Source organism: Prenolepis imparis, unplaced genomic scaffold (genome assembly GCF_030444845.1).
Source record: "Prenolepis imparis isolate NDT839.2.m4 unplaced genomic scaffold, iyPreImpa1.0 SCAF_1, whole genome shotgun sequence".
NCBI lineage: Eukaryota > Metazoa > Arthropoda > Insecta > Hymenoptera > Formicidae > Prenolepis > Prenolepis imparis.
Window position 1 is genome coordinate 26,425,155 of NW_028141159.1, and position 14,401 is coordinate 26,439,555.

Below are 14,401 nucleotides of genomic sequence, written 5' to 3' on the forward strand. Positions count from 1 at the left end.
ATACAACTTACTCGTATTATTGTATCCATAATTTGATAAATTGTAATTATAAGTATAAGTAAAATAAAATAAGCTTCACGTATCGTGAACATTAATCATTTTACAATGAAATTAATAATAATATAATGTAAATACGTTTTATACCAACAGTTACGCCAATAACAAAAATGTGGCGCCATAAAGCTTGCTCGCGTTATTTCATAAAAATATACTATTCCATGTTTTAGTATACTAGACAACACAAGCGCGCGCTTCTCGTTAATTTAAGAATTTCTTAATTTAAGAAAAAATTGAGAAAGAGGGATGCCAAGCGTACTACGAATTATGATTTTTTTAACATAAAAGTGTTTATATCGGAAACGACTTATTTCCGGACCTATGTTTATATAACATTTTTTTCTTTTTTTTTTGTCCTGAATCACCTCCCGAAGTAGAGTAGGCGATTTTTCGGACACCCTGTATATATGAATATAAGGTACCGTTAATATACGATACCAAAAAAAAACGGTACCAATAAAATACTCTACAGATACAGTATTTAATTTTCGCAATAACTTTATTTATAACATATGCAAACAAATTATTTGCATTATGTATACATCTATGGACCAATGTAAACCTATGTATACAAAGATATTAAAACATTTCATCCGGTCTCGCTATAATACTCTATGCAAACATATATATATATATATATATATATATATATATATATATATATATATATACAGGGTGTCCCATTTTAATCTCCCCAGGCAGACATCTCGAAAAATATGGAAGATACAGAAAAATGTTTCAGACAAAAGTTGTAGGACTTGAAAAGGGACAGATGATGAAATTATGGACTTGACCTTGAGTGACCTATTGAAGGTCAGGTCAAGGTCATCGATGTTTTCTTAAATGGAACCCCCTATTTTTTATTGCATATTCTTGTAGCCCTTATCGAGACGTTTTCAAAACACTACCTATTGATGTCTCTTCGAACGCAAGCCGTTCCCAAGATATGAAGCTTTAAAATTGACATACCGCCGGCATTTGCATTGCCTGATGTACACCGCGGGGAGGTTGTTCAGTCGAATTTGTATATCAAGTGGCTCTAAAAAGGACAGACTTTGTGCAGTACGGTATTTCAACCGGTTAAAATTCTAGTTACTTTAGCTTATGGCCAACTTTATCATCATTTATGTTGTGTTCTGGAATGATTAAAGCTGAAGCAATAATCTGATTGGTTCTCAGCTTATGTTTATGTCTTAAGTTTACAGTTACGGCAATTTGTGTGCGAAGGCCCGAAGGCCCTGAACGCACCCAGTGACGCAAAAAAGATAAGATATTATCACATATGTCTATACACTACTAGATCGCTAACTTGGGGCTTGACGGACGAAAAAGATGAGGCCGGCAGGATATCCGGTTTCGGCCATGATACATCGCAACAAAATGGCCACGGTGCCTATATGTGTAAGCAACAGATGTTTATACACTACTCTGTGTGTGTGAAAGTGACCCAGCGTGCGGAAAAATGTCGAGAAGATGTTGTATTCCGAAGTGCAAAAATAAGTAAAAATTACAGATGGTTTTTACTTATTTAGGTAAATAGAATGCAATTATTTATAATAAAATATTCGAGTTTTGTAATTTTTTAAGGTTATTTATTTTTTTTTTATTTACTTATTTTTTTGTGTTACTTGTTTTTAATGACAATATAAATTAATATAAATTAATATAAATTTTATATCGTACATTCTTATCTTATCTAATAAAATATGTTTCATATTATAAAAATGACATTAATGTTTTATTGTTATTTCCTATCTAAATCTAAAACAGATTTCCTTAATCTTAATCGTAATCTGTTATACTTTTTTGTATATTATAAATATTTTATGTTCCAAAAATTACTTTTTAGTACTTTTAGTAATATTAACGTGTATAGAAAAAAGCGCAAGCGGCCATTTTATTGCGATGTCATGGCCGAAACCGGATATCCTACGAGCCTCACCTATTTTGCCGAGGTTAGCGATCTAGTAGTGTATAGACATCTGTGGATATTATAGTTTCTGATTGGCTGTTGTAGGCCGCGCACCGCGCCGGATACCGCTTCGTGTAGGAAAGGGAAGGATATAATGGCTGGGTTCCATAAAGCGCATATATCTATAGTATAAACGTAACCGTAACATGTACTATAGATAATGCGCACATATGACATATGCGCTTTCTTTATGGAACCCAGCCAATATTTCGATTTTGTCTCATAAAAATCGAAAATTGCTGTTGTGTGTTTCGTGTTTTATAGTTTAATGCGAGTTAGCGATGAATATCAGAAACGGTAAGTATACTAACTATAAAATTTATATTTTTTCGATTAAAGTATCACATAACCTCCAACATCTATAATTTTGTTTGTTTTCCGATGATGATAACATGACGATAATGTTTTACATTTACACAAATACACTTTTATATCATAGAATCCAGGACGCGCACACAATATATTTTAGAATCAACAAACAGGATTATTTTCCTGTACGAGGATTATCTACAATATTACATATATATTTCATTGAAAAGTACATTTCTTTAATTGTATACATATTTTGTATTTATTTAAGCAAATACATATCTTCAGATCGATGTTAGATTATTATTCTTATCATATATCCTATATGCGTACTTTTCATTTTAGATAACGATAAGGCATTCGAATACGTTCGCAATCTGTGCGAAAGTGGGAAGATCGTTAATGACGACGAAGAAATCGAAACACTGTTTCGATCCATTAATATGGATTAGTGAGTGTAAAAATTGTTCACGATCTATGGTCTTGTTTACTTTATTGAATTTAATATCTGCTTTTTTAATACATTGATCAAGAATACAGAGGATGATGCTCGAGATCCTCAAGTGGTAGCCCAAGAGGAGATCACGCCGACTGAAGCCTCACCAAAAAGTTCGGGTGCAAAGAGTAAATCTGAGTAAGTTGGTTTTAGTATTCCTTGCAAATTTTTACTTTTTTAGGGGTCGTTTTAAAAGATTGTTTTAACTATTATTTGATATTTAAAAGGTCAAAACAATCGAGTGCAGCGTGGCAATATTTTGAAAGCGAAAGTAATGTTACAGCCCGCTGTAAAATTAGTATGATCTTGAATAGCGTTCTCAAGGTCACGTAAAGATAACCTAGAAGGTATAAATCCGACCGTGCAACCTCCACGTGGTACACCTTGGGTGATGCTAATGCCGGCGGTACTGTAACTTTCAAGCCTCATAACTCAAAAAGTACCTAACAAAAACGTATTTCATTATACTGTTTTGGAAAGTCCTCGGGATAAGCTACAATAATATGCAATAAAAACTGAGGATACCCATTAAAAATTTCTAGGTTATCTTTACGTGATCTTGAGAACGCTATTCCAGGTCATACTAATTTTTCTGTGTAATTCTTCACTTAAAACCCTACAATTTTTGTATAAAACATTTTTTTCGAAAATGCGTACTTTTCGAAATATTTAGGGGTTTCAACACTTTTTATGCACCCCTATAAAGCGCCGTATTTTCTAAACCATAGCGAATACAAAAAAATTTTATTTACATTATGTGTTCTACTCATGCTCCTCTTTCACCTCCTATTCGATTGACCTTACTTTTCCAGACACCCTGTATATTAATGGCTTAATATTAACAATAATTTTTCAGGTAGAAGAACTTTGGGCACAACTGGGATGTATTAAGGCTCCTGCATACTCACTGCAGCCATCTTGAATTGATGACGTCAGAAGCGAGAAAATATACCATGAAAATTCTTGCGACTTACGCTAAAATAAAAACGTTTTTCAATAAAATAGGGTTTGTAACCGATAGAACCGACTTGTAAAATATACCGAAAACTCTCCTTTTGCTTGGGTAAGCAATAAATAACATTGTATATGTCGAATTGGATTGACCCTAATCAAGGACGAAAACCTGCTGTTTGACAGATATCGAAATGAAATAAATATTTGCTTTGACATATTAAATTATAACAAAATGAGAGTCTTCGTATATTTTAACACTATAACAATTATTTTAAAAATAGAAACACTGCACTAAAATGATAAATGACGCTGTAAGTCGCAAGAATAAATTCTTTTCATTCATTTCAAATCATTTTCACGCTTTATAGTTTATAGTTTTGCCAAATGTGGCGCTGTCGTATACGGACTTGGCCATTGAGTATGCAGGAGCCTTAAATAATAAGAAACAAGTGTATAATGAAAAAAAATTCAATAATAAAACATTCAATAATAAAATATAAAAATATAAAAGATAATATAAAATAAAATATAAAAAGCATAAAAATTCAATAATACTCACCAATAATTTTTTTATTCGATTAATCGACTCGTCGATATTTTTACATAGAAAATCGATTTTCAGAATCGATTTTTTTTTTCAAAAATTGATGTTATTAAAATCGATTTTATTTTGAACATCACCCATCCCTACTGAAGATTCTCGATTTCTATTACGAACATTTCGAACTTCTAATTTAAAAATTAGTCCTCGTCCGCCTGGAGAATATCTTCATTATGGATTAAAAACAACCATCGAGAACCAATTATATGATTCGACTTATATCGATAAAACGAAATTGATGTTTGATATAAATATCGATGGTTTACCTATAGCGAAATCTTCTAAAACATGTTTATGGCCTATATTAGGAAAATTTGTTCATAGCTCTTTGAATACGCCATTCGTTATTGGAATTTATCATGGTAATAAAAAACCATCTTCAGTTCACAACTACCTGACACCGTTTATAAATGAATACAAACAGTTACAAAATGAAGGAATTGTCATAGATGGAAAAAGATTCCAAGTTACTTTATGATGCATAATTTGCGACAGTCCTGCACGATCTTACGTTAAATGTACCAAGCAGTTTAATGGATACTTCAGTTGCGACAAATGTATTGTAGAAGGAGAATTTAGAGATCGAATGGTTTTTCTTACCGAATCAGCACCACTACGAACAGATGATACTTTCAGAAGTAGAATGAATAAAGAACACCATATTGCAGTTTCGCCGTTTGAATCGTTACCAATCGATATGGTAAAACAATTTCCGTTGGACTTTTTACACATGGTATTGTTGGGTGTCATGAAATCCCTGTTAATGAGCTGGTTAGATAATTGTCGACGTCCAAAGTTTAGTTCTCAAGCTGTACAAAAATTATTAGATTCAATAGTTGTCGTCGCACAATGGGTGCCAAAAGATTTTAATAGAAAACCTCGAGACTTGCAGGAGTTATGTCATTGGAAAGGCACTGAATTTCAATTTTTCCTATTGTACCTTGGACCGATTATCTTACAACATTTACTTCCTGAAGAATATTTAATTCACTTTATTAGTTTAAATTGTGCTATACGAATATTGTGCGACTCTCGAGACTGTAACAGAAACAACGCTTATGCTAAAGAATTGCTCATTTATTTCTTACAAGAATTTAAAAAATTGTATGGAGAGTAGTATGTTACAAGTAATTTTCATTATCTTCTTCATTTAAATGAAGATGTAAAGATGTATGGTCCATTAGACTCATATAGTGCTTTTGATTTTGAAAATCATATGCAAATATTAAAGCGAATGCTACGAAAACATGCAAATTCCTTGCAACAAATTCATCGACGATTGAGCGAAGGGCACAATCGCGATCAGCATCTGCAAAAGAAGAAGAATCCAAAAATTGTTAAGTATCCTCTACTCAAGTATCCAATTGTGACAGAACTTCCTTTGGATTGCCACAGCGAGCACAAAATTCTACAATTCCGCAATTTTGAGTTATCGAATAAGAGGCCGGACAACTGTTGCTTCCTGATTGATGCAACTATCGTGATGATCAAGCATATTGGATTAATCGAAAATGTGATTGTTATTCTTGGTCGTCAATTTCTACAGAAAAACGATATTTCAAATTATCCGTGTTCTTCAAATAACTTGAATATATACAAAGTCGAAAATCTGTCACCTGTACTTATGTGACCTGCACAATGCATAAGCCGCAAAGGATTTCTAGTGACATACGAAAATATCACTTACGCTATGCCTCTTTTACAAAATAATTTATGAGGTGTTATTGATTCACAAATTTGCAGATGCGGTATTACGTGTATTTTTTGACGACTTTTGTAATCTCGTACCAGAAAAATGGATGAATGTAGAATCAAATGAAATTTTTTGGCCTCCAAAAAACGTTAAATTTAATAAGCACAAAATGCATAATCTACAACCAGAATCTGACTGGCTTACGTACAAATGCCCTAAACGTTTAGGACCTTTTGGTTTAATATTTTATAGATATTATAATATTTAAGGTATATCCAAATAAATTGTCAGAGATGCATAACATAACATAAGTATAATATAATATATATACATAAAGAAATGGATTGGTCTATTTCTTTATGCGTATTTTTATGCGCTATGCAAATTTGTCTGCATATTCTCACAATTAGCTTTTACACAGTGATAAGCGATTAATTGAAAAAATATCCATTCTTTTCAAATCATAATTTTTTATTGAATCAGTAATCAAATATTAATATTGAATTTTTTTTGTCATATCTATATGACTAATTAGAAAATTTTCTCTTACAGAAACTATTTCGAAAATAAAAAGCGTCCCTAAAAACGATATTGAAATAATAATAAAGAAGTGGCTGGAGCACGCTAGTGATCGATTAAAAAGTAAAAATGGATTATTTTACTTTTTCAATAACGGTATAAAAACTATTTTTTCTTTCATAGTTTATTAAAATATAATATAGTGATTCATACATTTTGTTTTTGATTTAAAGTTTATCACAGAATATTTTCAAGATTATTTTGTGTGTGTCTTAACTCTTATTTAACGTTTAGTTTTATAATATTTTGAACATTGCCATATATGTATTGTTCTTTTCAATGTATTTCATGTATTTGAACTTTTTGTTGTTAAAGTATTATTCTAATTTATGTACGTCGTTTTGATAAAAGTATATACTCATTATTTTATATTGTAAATCAATCTGTGATATTAAAACGATATGATTAATGGAAACAATGTGATTTAGGTTTAAAACCAAAGAATATAAAAAACGTACAAAAATGTACAAACATATAATATTTAATAAAAGTAATATTTAATTAGTAATAAAAATCAAAGTATGATTTATTCTTTAAAATTAAGAAATAAATTAAAATATATTTTGCATTAAAAATATATTTTATGGAAAAATTATACAATAAATCAGTTTGTTACTATAATACAAATATTTTACTAGATTTCTCCGTATTGTCATTTTTTGTTGCAGTATATTTCTATATAGCATGAATTAAAGAAAGATTTATCGTATAAAATACATTTTTCCATAAAACATATTTTTAGCGTAAAATATATTTTATTCGAAGCATCGCAAAAGAATCCTTTACAATCTAGCCAAGAACAGTTTTTAAATCCAGAAAGAAAATAAAGCGATCTCTTATGGAGCTCTGTTAGAATACTATTTCGAATTTTTATAAAATATAAAATAGAATTCTTATAGAATATAAAAAGATTCCCTTTTGTATTCGAAAAAGGGCTCAGAATTGGTGACATAAAAGTGAATTCTTTTGGAATTCTTAAGAATGCTTTTAGAACAGAAATGGGATGGAAAAAGAATTCTTTTTGAAAATATAGAATTCAAAACAAATTTTTTTTGAATTCTCTGTGCTTAACTTTTCGATTTATGTGCTAATATATCGAGATAATTTTGATTTTTGCCCTGAAACCCTTAAGGGACTTTCCTTATGAAGCAAAGGGTAGGATTCTAATATAACTCATTGTAAATTGCAAAAACAGGGAAATTAACTATAAACAATAAGTCTTTCGTTTACACGCTTATATGACAATGACTTTTGCATATCAATCATGAGTTATATATACATATATAAACTCGGCCAAAAAAAAGCGGTACACTTGAAAAGTAATAAAATATAGTGAAAGTTCAAGAACTTATAACTCAGCTAATAATTATTATACCAAGGTGTTTAAAAAATGAAAATGAAGCTTGAAGTCTGTAGTTTAAGAAAATTTTAGTTCCGATTACGTGGAATGATCAGTTTTGCAATAACAAGTGACAGAGTGAGAACCTACAAAACTGATAAATAGAAGGTCCACTTTCCTGAATTGCACGGCGTGAATCAGTTGACGTAGCTCAATAGGATAAAAATCACGTAAAAATTCAAAATTTTCTCTTTAAAATGCACTTTGGCGGAACTCGATACGATAATTTTTCGCTATTATCTCAATTTGAAAATAGTCGGTTTTTTAACGACAAATTATGATTTAAAATGTGTATCTGCTATTTTTATCAATTCGAATTGTTGCAATTCTATTTAAGAATGTTGCACTGAATGCGGGCAGTCCCAAAGCGATGCAAATCATGCCGGGCATCTCGCGTAAACAGAGTTCGAATAAAACATTCGCGGGATTTTTGCCGTACGAGTTCGGTATTACTTCCTCGGGGATCGGAGGGTATCCATGAAGATTACACCGTGTAAAAAAAAAGAAGAAAAAAACAACAAAAAAAAATTTGCTTTCTTGCTTTTTTGATATTATATTTTACCTCTTACTTGGCAAAATATTATTTTAGTTTTTTCATTAAATGTTTTTTTAAAATTGCTCATTGATCAAAAGTACGATTACAATTTTATTAACCACATTAGCAGATCCTAAATATTTGTGTTTTACAGGATAATTTGCGTGAAGTGTATGGAAAGCTTTAAAAGTAATGTCGATAGTCTTTAATAACGTTTCCACTTCACATAAGGCATCGTCGAAAACAAAAATATTTTGATGAATTTTTTGTAATGTAGGTCCGACAATAATTGTTTGAGGTAATGTTAAACCAAAACTTTTTTAATTTTTCTTCTTTTATCCAAAGATGGTTGAATATCTCAGGGGTTTACACACATTATTATATATTTAGAAGCTAATATACAATTTTTATTGAAATAAATAAGCAAAAATAATAATTAATAGAAATAAACAATAAGAAATAAGAATAAGAAATAGTAATAATAGCAAATAATAATTTACTAAATAATAATCACCATATATTGCACAAGTAAAGTAAAACAATTTATAACTATACCGGGTGTTCAAAATAAAGCGTTACACATTTTTAACTATAAAAATATTGTTTCTAGAGAAAAATGCTTCAAATAAAAGTTGCAATATTTCAAGGAAAATATAAGTTGATGTTATAGGAATGTTTAAAAAATATGTAGCTGCATGTTACAAATTGTATATTTTTTCTTAAACATAACTATGCGTTTTCTTTACACCAATTGATTTGTCTAATTATTCTATGCATAAAAATATTAAGGTAAAATTATCGAGAACTAAATATTTTACAAATATTAGAGATATTTTGTATTTTATATAAAAAAATATGTCAAATTAAGATATAAAATATCTCGTAAATCATTCAATTTTTGGTAAATATTGACAAAAGGGGACCCAGCCCCAATCACCTTGACCTTGACATATGTTGTCAAGGTCATAGGACTGAGTAACCTCCAACAAATTTTAGCCGTCGCTTGTTGTTTAATAAAAAGTTATTAATAAAAAAAATTGCAAAGAAGATATAAAATATCACAAACGTATATGCACACACACACACACACACACACACACGGAGGTGGGGTGCAAGGGGGGTCTTTGGCCCCCCTCCCGCACCCACCCCGCCGGTAGGGGATGCATTGCGAAGAGTTCAATCGCAATGGACACATGCTGTAAGTTGTAAAGCGAGGTCCACCCTGCCTACCGGCGGGTGGGTGCGGGAGGGGGGCCGAAGTCCCCCTTGCACCCGCCCGTGTGTGTGTGTGTGTGTGTGTGTGTGTATTTAGTAAACTTTTTTAGATAAACGTATTGATGCTTTTTTGAAATAATGAGCAAAATGTATTCAATAAATAATTAATTCATCATATTAATGTTATTTTTGAACACTCTATATAAAAAATTGAATGTTTATTTAGGTATATATAGGTATATAGTATAGGTAGAGCTATTTCTATGAACTCTGTCATCAAGTTTTTCACTGTTAGTCTATGTACAAATTTTAATTTTTACAAATCCTTTTTTTGTTAATAACTTTCTTCTTAAGAAGGAGCGACGGCTAAAATTTGTTGGAGGTTACTCAGGCCTATGACCTTGACAACATATGTCAAGGTCAAAGTGATTGGGGCTGGGTCCCCTTTTGTCAATATTTACCCAATTTTTGACTATTTATTTTTATAATTATGCAAAATATTACAAGGAATCTATTTACATAAAACACATAGAGTAATTGTGCATTTAAAAAAATCAAGTTGACCTTAAAATGACCTTAAAACCATCATTTACAAATATACCTATAACATCAACTTATGTCCTCCTTGAAATATTGCAACTTCTATTCGAAACATTTTTCTCTGGAAACAATATTTTTGACAATAAAAATTTGTAACATTTTGAACACCCGATATGTATATGTACACTTATAGACATAAAATTATCTTTTATTTCTTAATACAACGAACAAAATATGCTAATTACTCTATAATATGTCTTATAGCAGAGTTTCCCAAATTGGGCGCTACCGCCCCCCCGTGGGCGCTGAAGGGATCTGAGGGGGCTTTGCTTGCTTTAGGGGTAGTACGGGGGCGTTGAAATATTTTTTTAAGCAAACTTATCCACTTGATTATATCTTTAAAATTTCAGTTCCAAATTGTTTTATTTCAACTACGCTTACAATTATATTATTAATTAAGATAAGAGATAGAGATAGATTTCCCGAGGGGGGCGCTGAAAAAAATTATGTTTGAAAAAAGGGCGGTAAGCCAAAAAGATTTGGAAAACTCTGTCTTATAGTATAGAGGGTGCGTTTCAGGAGAAATGGTCAGCATTCTAGGACACGATCGTACACATCATTTTAAGCAATAAAGTTTATATACATATGTGTCCATATTATGGACATATTATGGACGGTTATAAAGATATAGCATGTTCAATCTTAAGAACGAATTCATTTATTAACTTAATAGAACCAAATTCTATGAAACAATTACATTAAATTTTGTTTACATTAAATTTGAATAATAATAATTATTAAATAATAATTTTAATTAATTAATAATAATTTTAGCAGTGAACTTGAAACATTATTATAATTATACCAGGAACCAAAAATTTCAAACTAACACATAACTTATCATATATGTGACCTAATGTTTACATTCATAATCATGATAACAAGAAACGACGAAAATTTAATGTAATTGTTTCATAATATTTCTATTAATTGCAATTTGATAAATGTATTCGTTCTTAATATTGAACATGCATCTTTATAATCGTGCAGAATAAGGCACATTTTTCTAAACTTTTTGCTTAAAATGATGCGTGTACAATTATGTCATAGAATGCTGATTTTACTCTTAAAACATCCTGTATATGCAGAAATATTATAATTTATAAATTAAAAAATTTTTTAAATTTTTTTTGCCTTTTTATGTTTAAATTTAAATATATGACAAATAAATAATATATAATGTATATATATAAATATATATAATATTATTCATATTTTTAATTATTGAGATATTAACTCACTTTTATATGAAAAATAAAGTCTTCTGTAATTTCTTGACGCGAAGATTACCACTGACCAACTCCTTTCTGCTTTTTACTTTATAGCAGTATTAACTGGAAACAATTTGCTTAATAACATCAAGATTGACACTGTATTGTTCTCTATATTTAAAAATAAATTTGTATTACAATACAATATACATAATATACGTATATAAAACATATCCAATCTGTAACCAAAAAATTTAATTGATTGTATATAATAAAAATTCTAACCTATTGTCGATTGTTCATGCAATATATAATACTATTATTTTGTAATTTCTTTAAAATAAAATAATATAGCTTTGGCGATTCACGTTTTTGAACAGATCCAAGATAGTTTATCAAAATCTATTTCAAACTGAAATAATTAAATAAAATAAATAATTAAAGAAATAATTTTATATAAGACAATACAAATATTAATAACAATAACACATTGATAAAAACATATATACCAATGAATATCTTATTAGTGTATTTAAAGCAGAATACTGTATGATGAAATCATGAATATTAAATCTTTTTCTGCTCTTCCCTCTTAACAAATTCTTAAATTCACAAATTCTAAAAAGATATTTCGATGAAACAACACTACAAATCTCTTTGGCACACTTATAAAATTGTCCGAAAACTATGCTTTTCCCTTGACAGTTAATAAACAACCGTAAAATGAGTGTGATATCAGACTTTGTCGAATGATGTTGTAGAATGACTGCGCATGCGCAAAGACCAGATGACTTGGATTTCATATTACGGTCATTTTACAGTTGTTGATTGATTATAAAGGGAAAAAGATAGTTTTCGGACAATTTTACAAGTGTGCCAAAGAATTTTGTAGTATTGTTTTATTAAAATATCTTTTTATTTAAAAATGGCACTCAAGAATTTTTAGTATGTGCTTTCTCGCCTCTGACGTCACGATTCCGACATGGTCGGCGAGGAGCCAGGAGCCTTAACTGTTCAATTCTAGCTTTTGAAGTTATTTCCCAAGAATTAAGAACTCTTGATCATGGTTGTATATTATGTTTTAATCAAGATGATCTATTATGTCTTGCGGATATTGCTCTAAAGAATATACAACATATCAATGAACTTAATGCTTTAATTTTTTAAATAAATCTATGTATGTGGATGTTACCTTCAATATTTTCGCAATATTTTTAACAGGCAAAATTTCAGATGTAGAATTATATTTATTGATCAATCCAGATTTAATTAATGAGTTTCTTATAATATTAATTTAATAATTTTACTTTAGAAATTGTATTCTTTTACATTTTTGTATTGAAAGTATTATATAGCATGGTATACATTATTATATATTTAGCAAAAATTAATAAAAAAGTAAAACTGTACCATATGTTTATTAGGAAATAGCTCGATAATATTTTCAGCTAAAAAAGTGAGCCAATTTAAAAAATACTATATTTTTTCAAATTAAAATTTAGTAATGAAATTAATATTTGAGAAATAATATAAATATATAACCAAGGCCAACTTAACGAGCATAAATAAACAGGATGTAATGTTGATTAGTAAATCCTTTAGATCACACAAATAATAAATGGTTTGTTAATCTATCGGATTCAGTTATTCCGAGTAATGTCTCCAATCTTCTACAACTAGGTGCTAATTTCAGCCTTCTAATCAATAAAAATAAAAAAGTAACAATTCACGAATTCATCAAGGACATCGAAGGTAATTCAAAACGCAATAATATTAAAAATCTCAGAACGATACGAAATGTTGCGGTTCCTCAATTTTCTCACTACTTACATAAAGACATCCCTAAAAATCCAACACATGAAAATCAATAACAATGCACAAATCAACAACAGAATTTTGCCGCCATAATCCAAACATCATATTTACATGAGCGGATAAAGGCAACGTCACCGTTACAATGAATAAAACATATTATATTGAAAAGGTGGAAGACCTGTTAAAAGATCACAACACTTATTCCATTATTAAAAGCAACCCATCCTTACGAATCGGAAGAGAGTTAAATAACACGATAAAACAATGGCTAAAAAAAGAATACATCACTAAAAAAGAATATTATACACTACATTCAAGCGATTCGCTCCTACCAAAAGCTTATGGTCTCCCCAAGATCCATAAAAACGATGTTCCTTTCAGAATCATAGTCTCGTCGATCAATACAGCACTATATTCCCTGGCTTCTTATATTCACAAAATATTACTAAAGAGTCTACCAAAAACCAGTAGCCATGTGAACAACAGCTTCGATTTATGCAGAACACTGTCTGGTAAAACATTGGGCCCTTCTGACATTTTGGTCTCGTTGGATGTCGTATCTCTCTTCACTAACATCCCTCTAGATTTTGCAATCAATAGCATCAGTAATAGATGGAATCATATCGAATTCCACACAAAAATTCCAAAAAAAGATTTTATATCAGCTACCAATTTTATACTATCATCCACATTTTTTACTTTCAATGACACAATTTATAAACAAACTTATGGGACTCCTATGGGATCCCCATTATCACCCATAGTCGCGGATCTAGTGATGCAGGATTTAGAGGAATCAATCTTAAATAGTCTAGGAACGAGCTTAATATTTTACTAACGTTATGTGGATGATATTATATTAGCAACTCAGGCGAATGAAATTGCGAACATTGTCGACAAATTTAATGATTATCACGAAAGGTTAAAATTCACGGTAGAATATGAGGAGGACCGCTGCATAAGCT

At 30.1% G+C, this 14,401-nt stretch overlaps 1 pseudogene; it reads left to right on the forward strand.

The window, feature by feature from the left end:
- Positions 1–1,389: 1,389 nt before the first annotated feature.
- Positions 1,390–6,106, forward strand: LOC145938729 (uncharacterized; annotated as a pseudogene).
- The last annotated feature ends 8,295 nt before the right edge of the window (positions 6,107–14,401 follow it).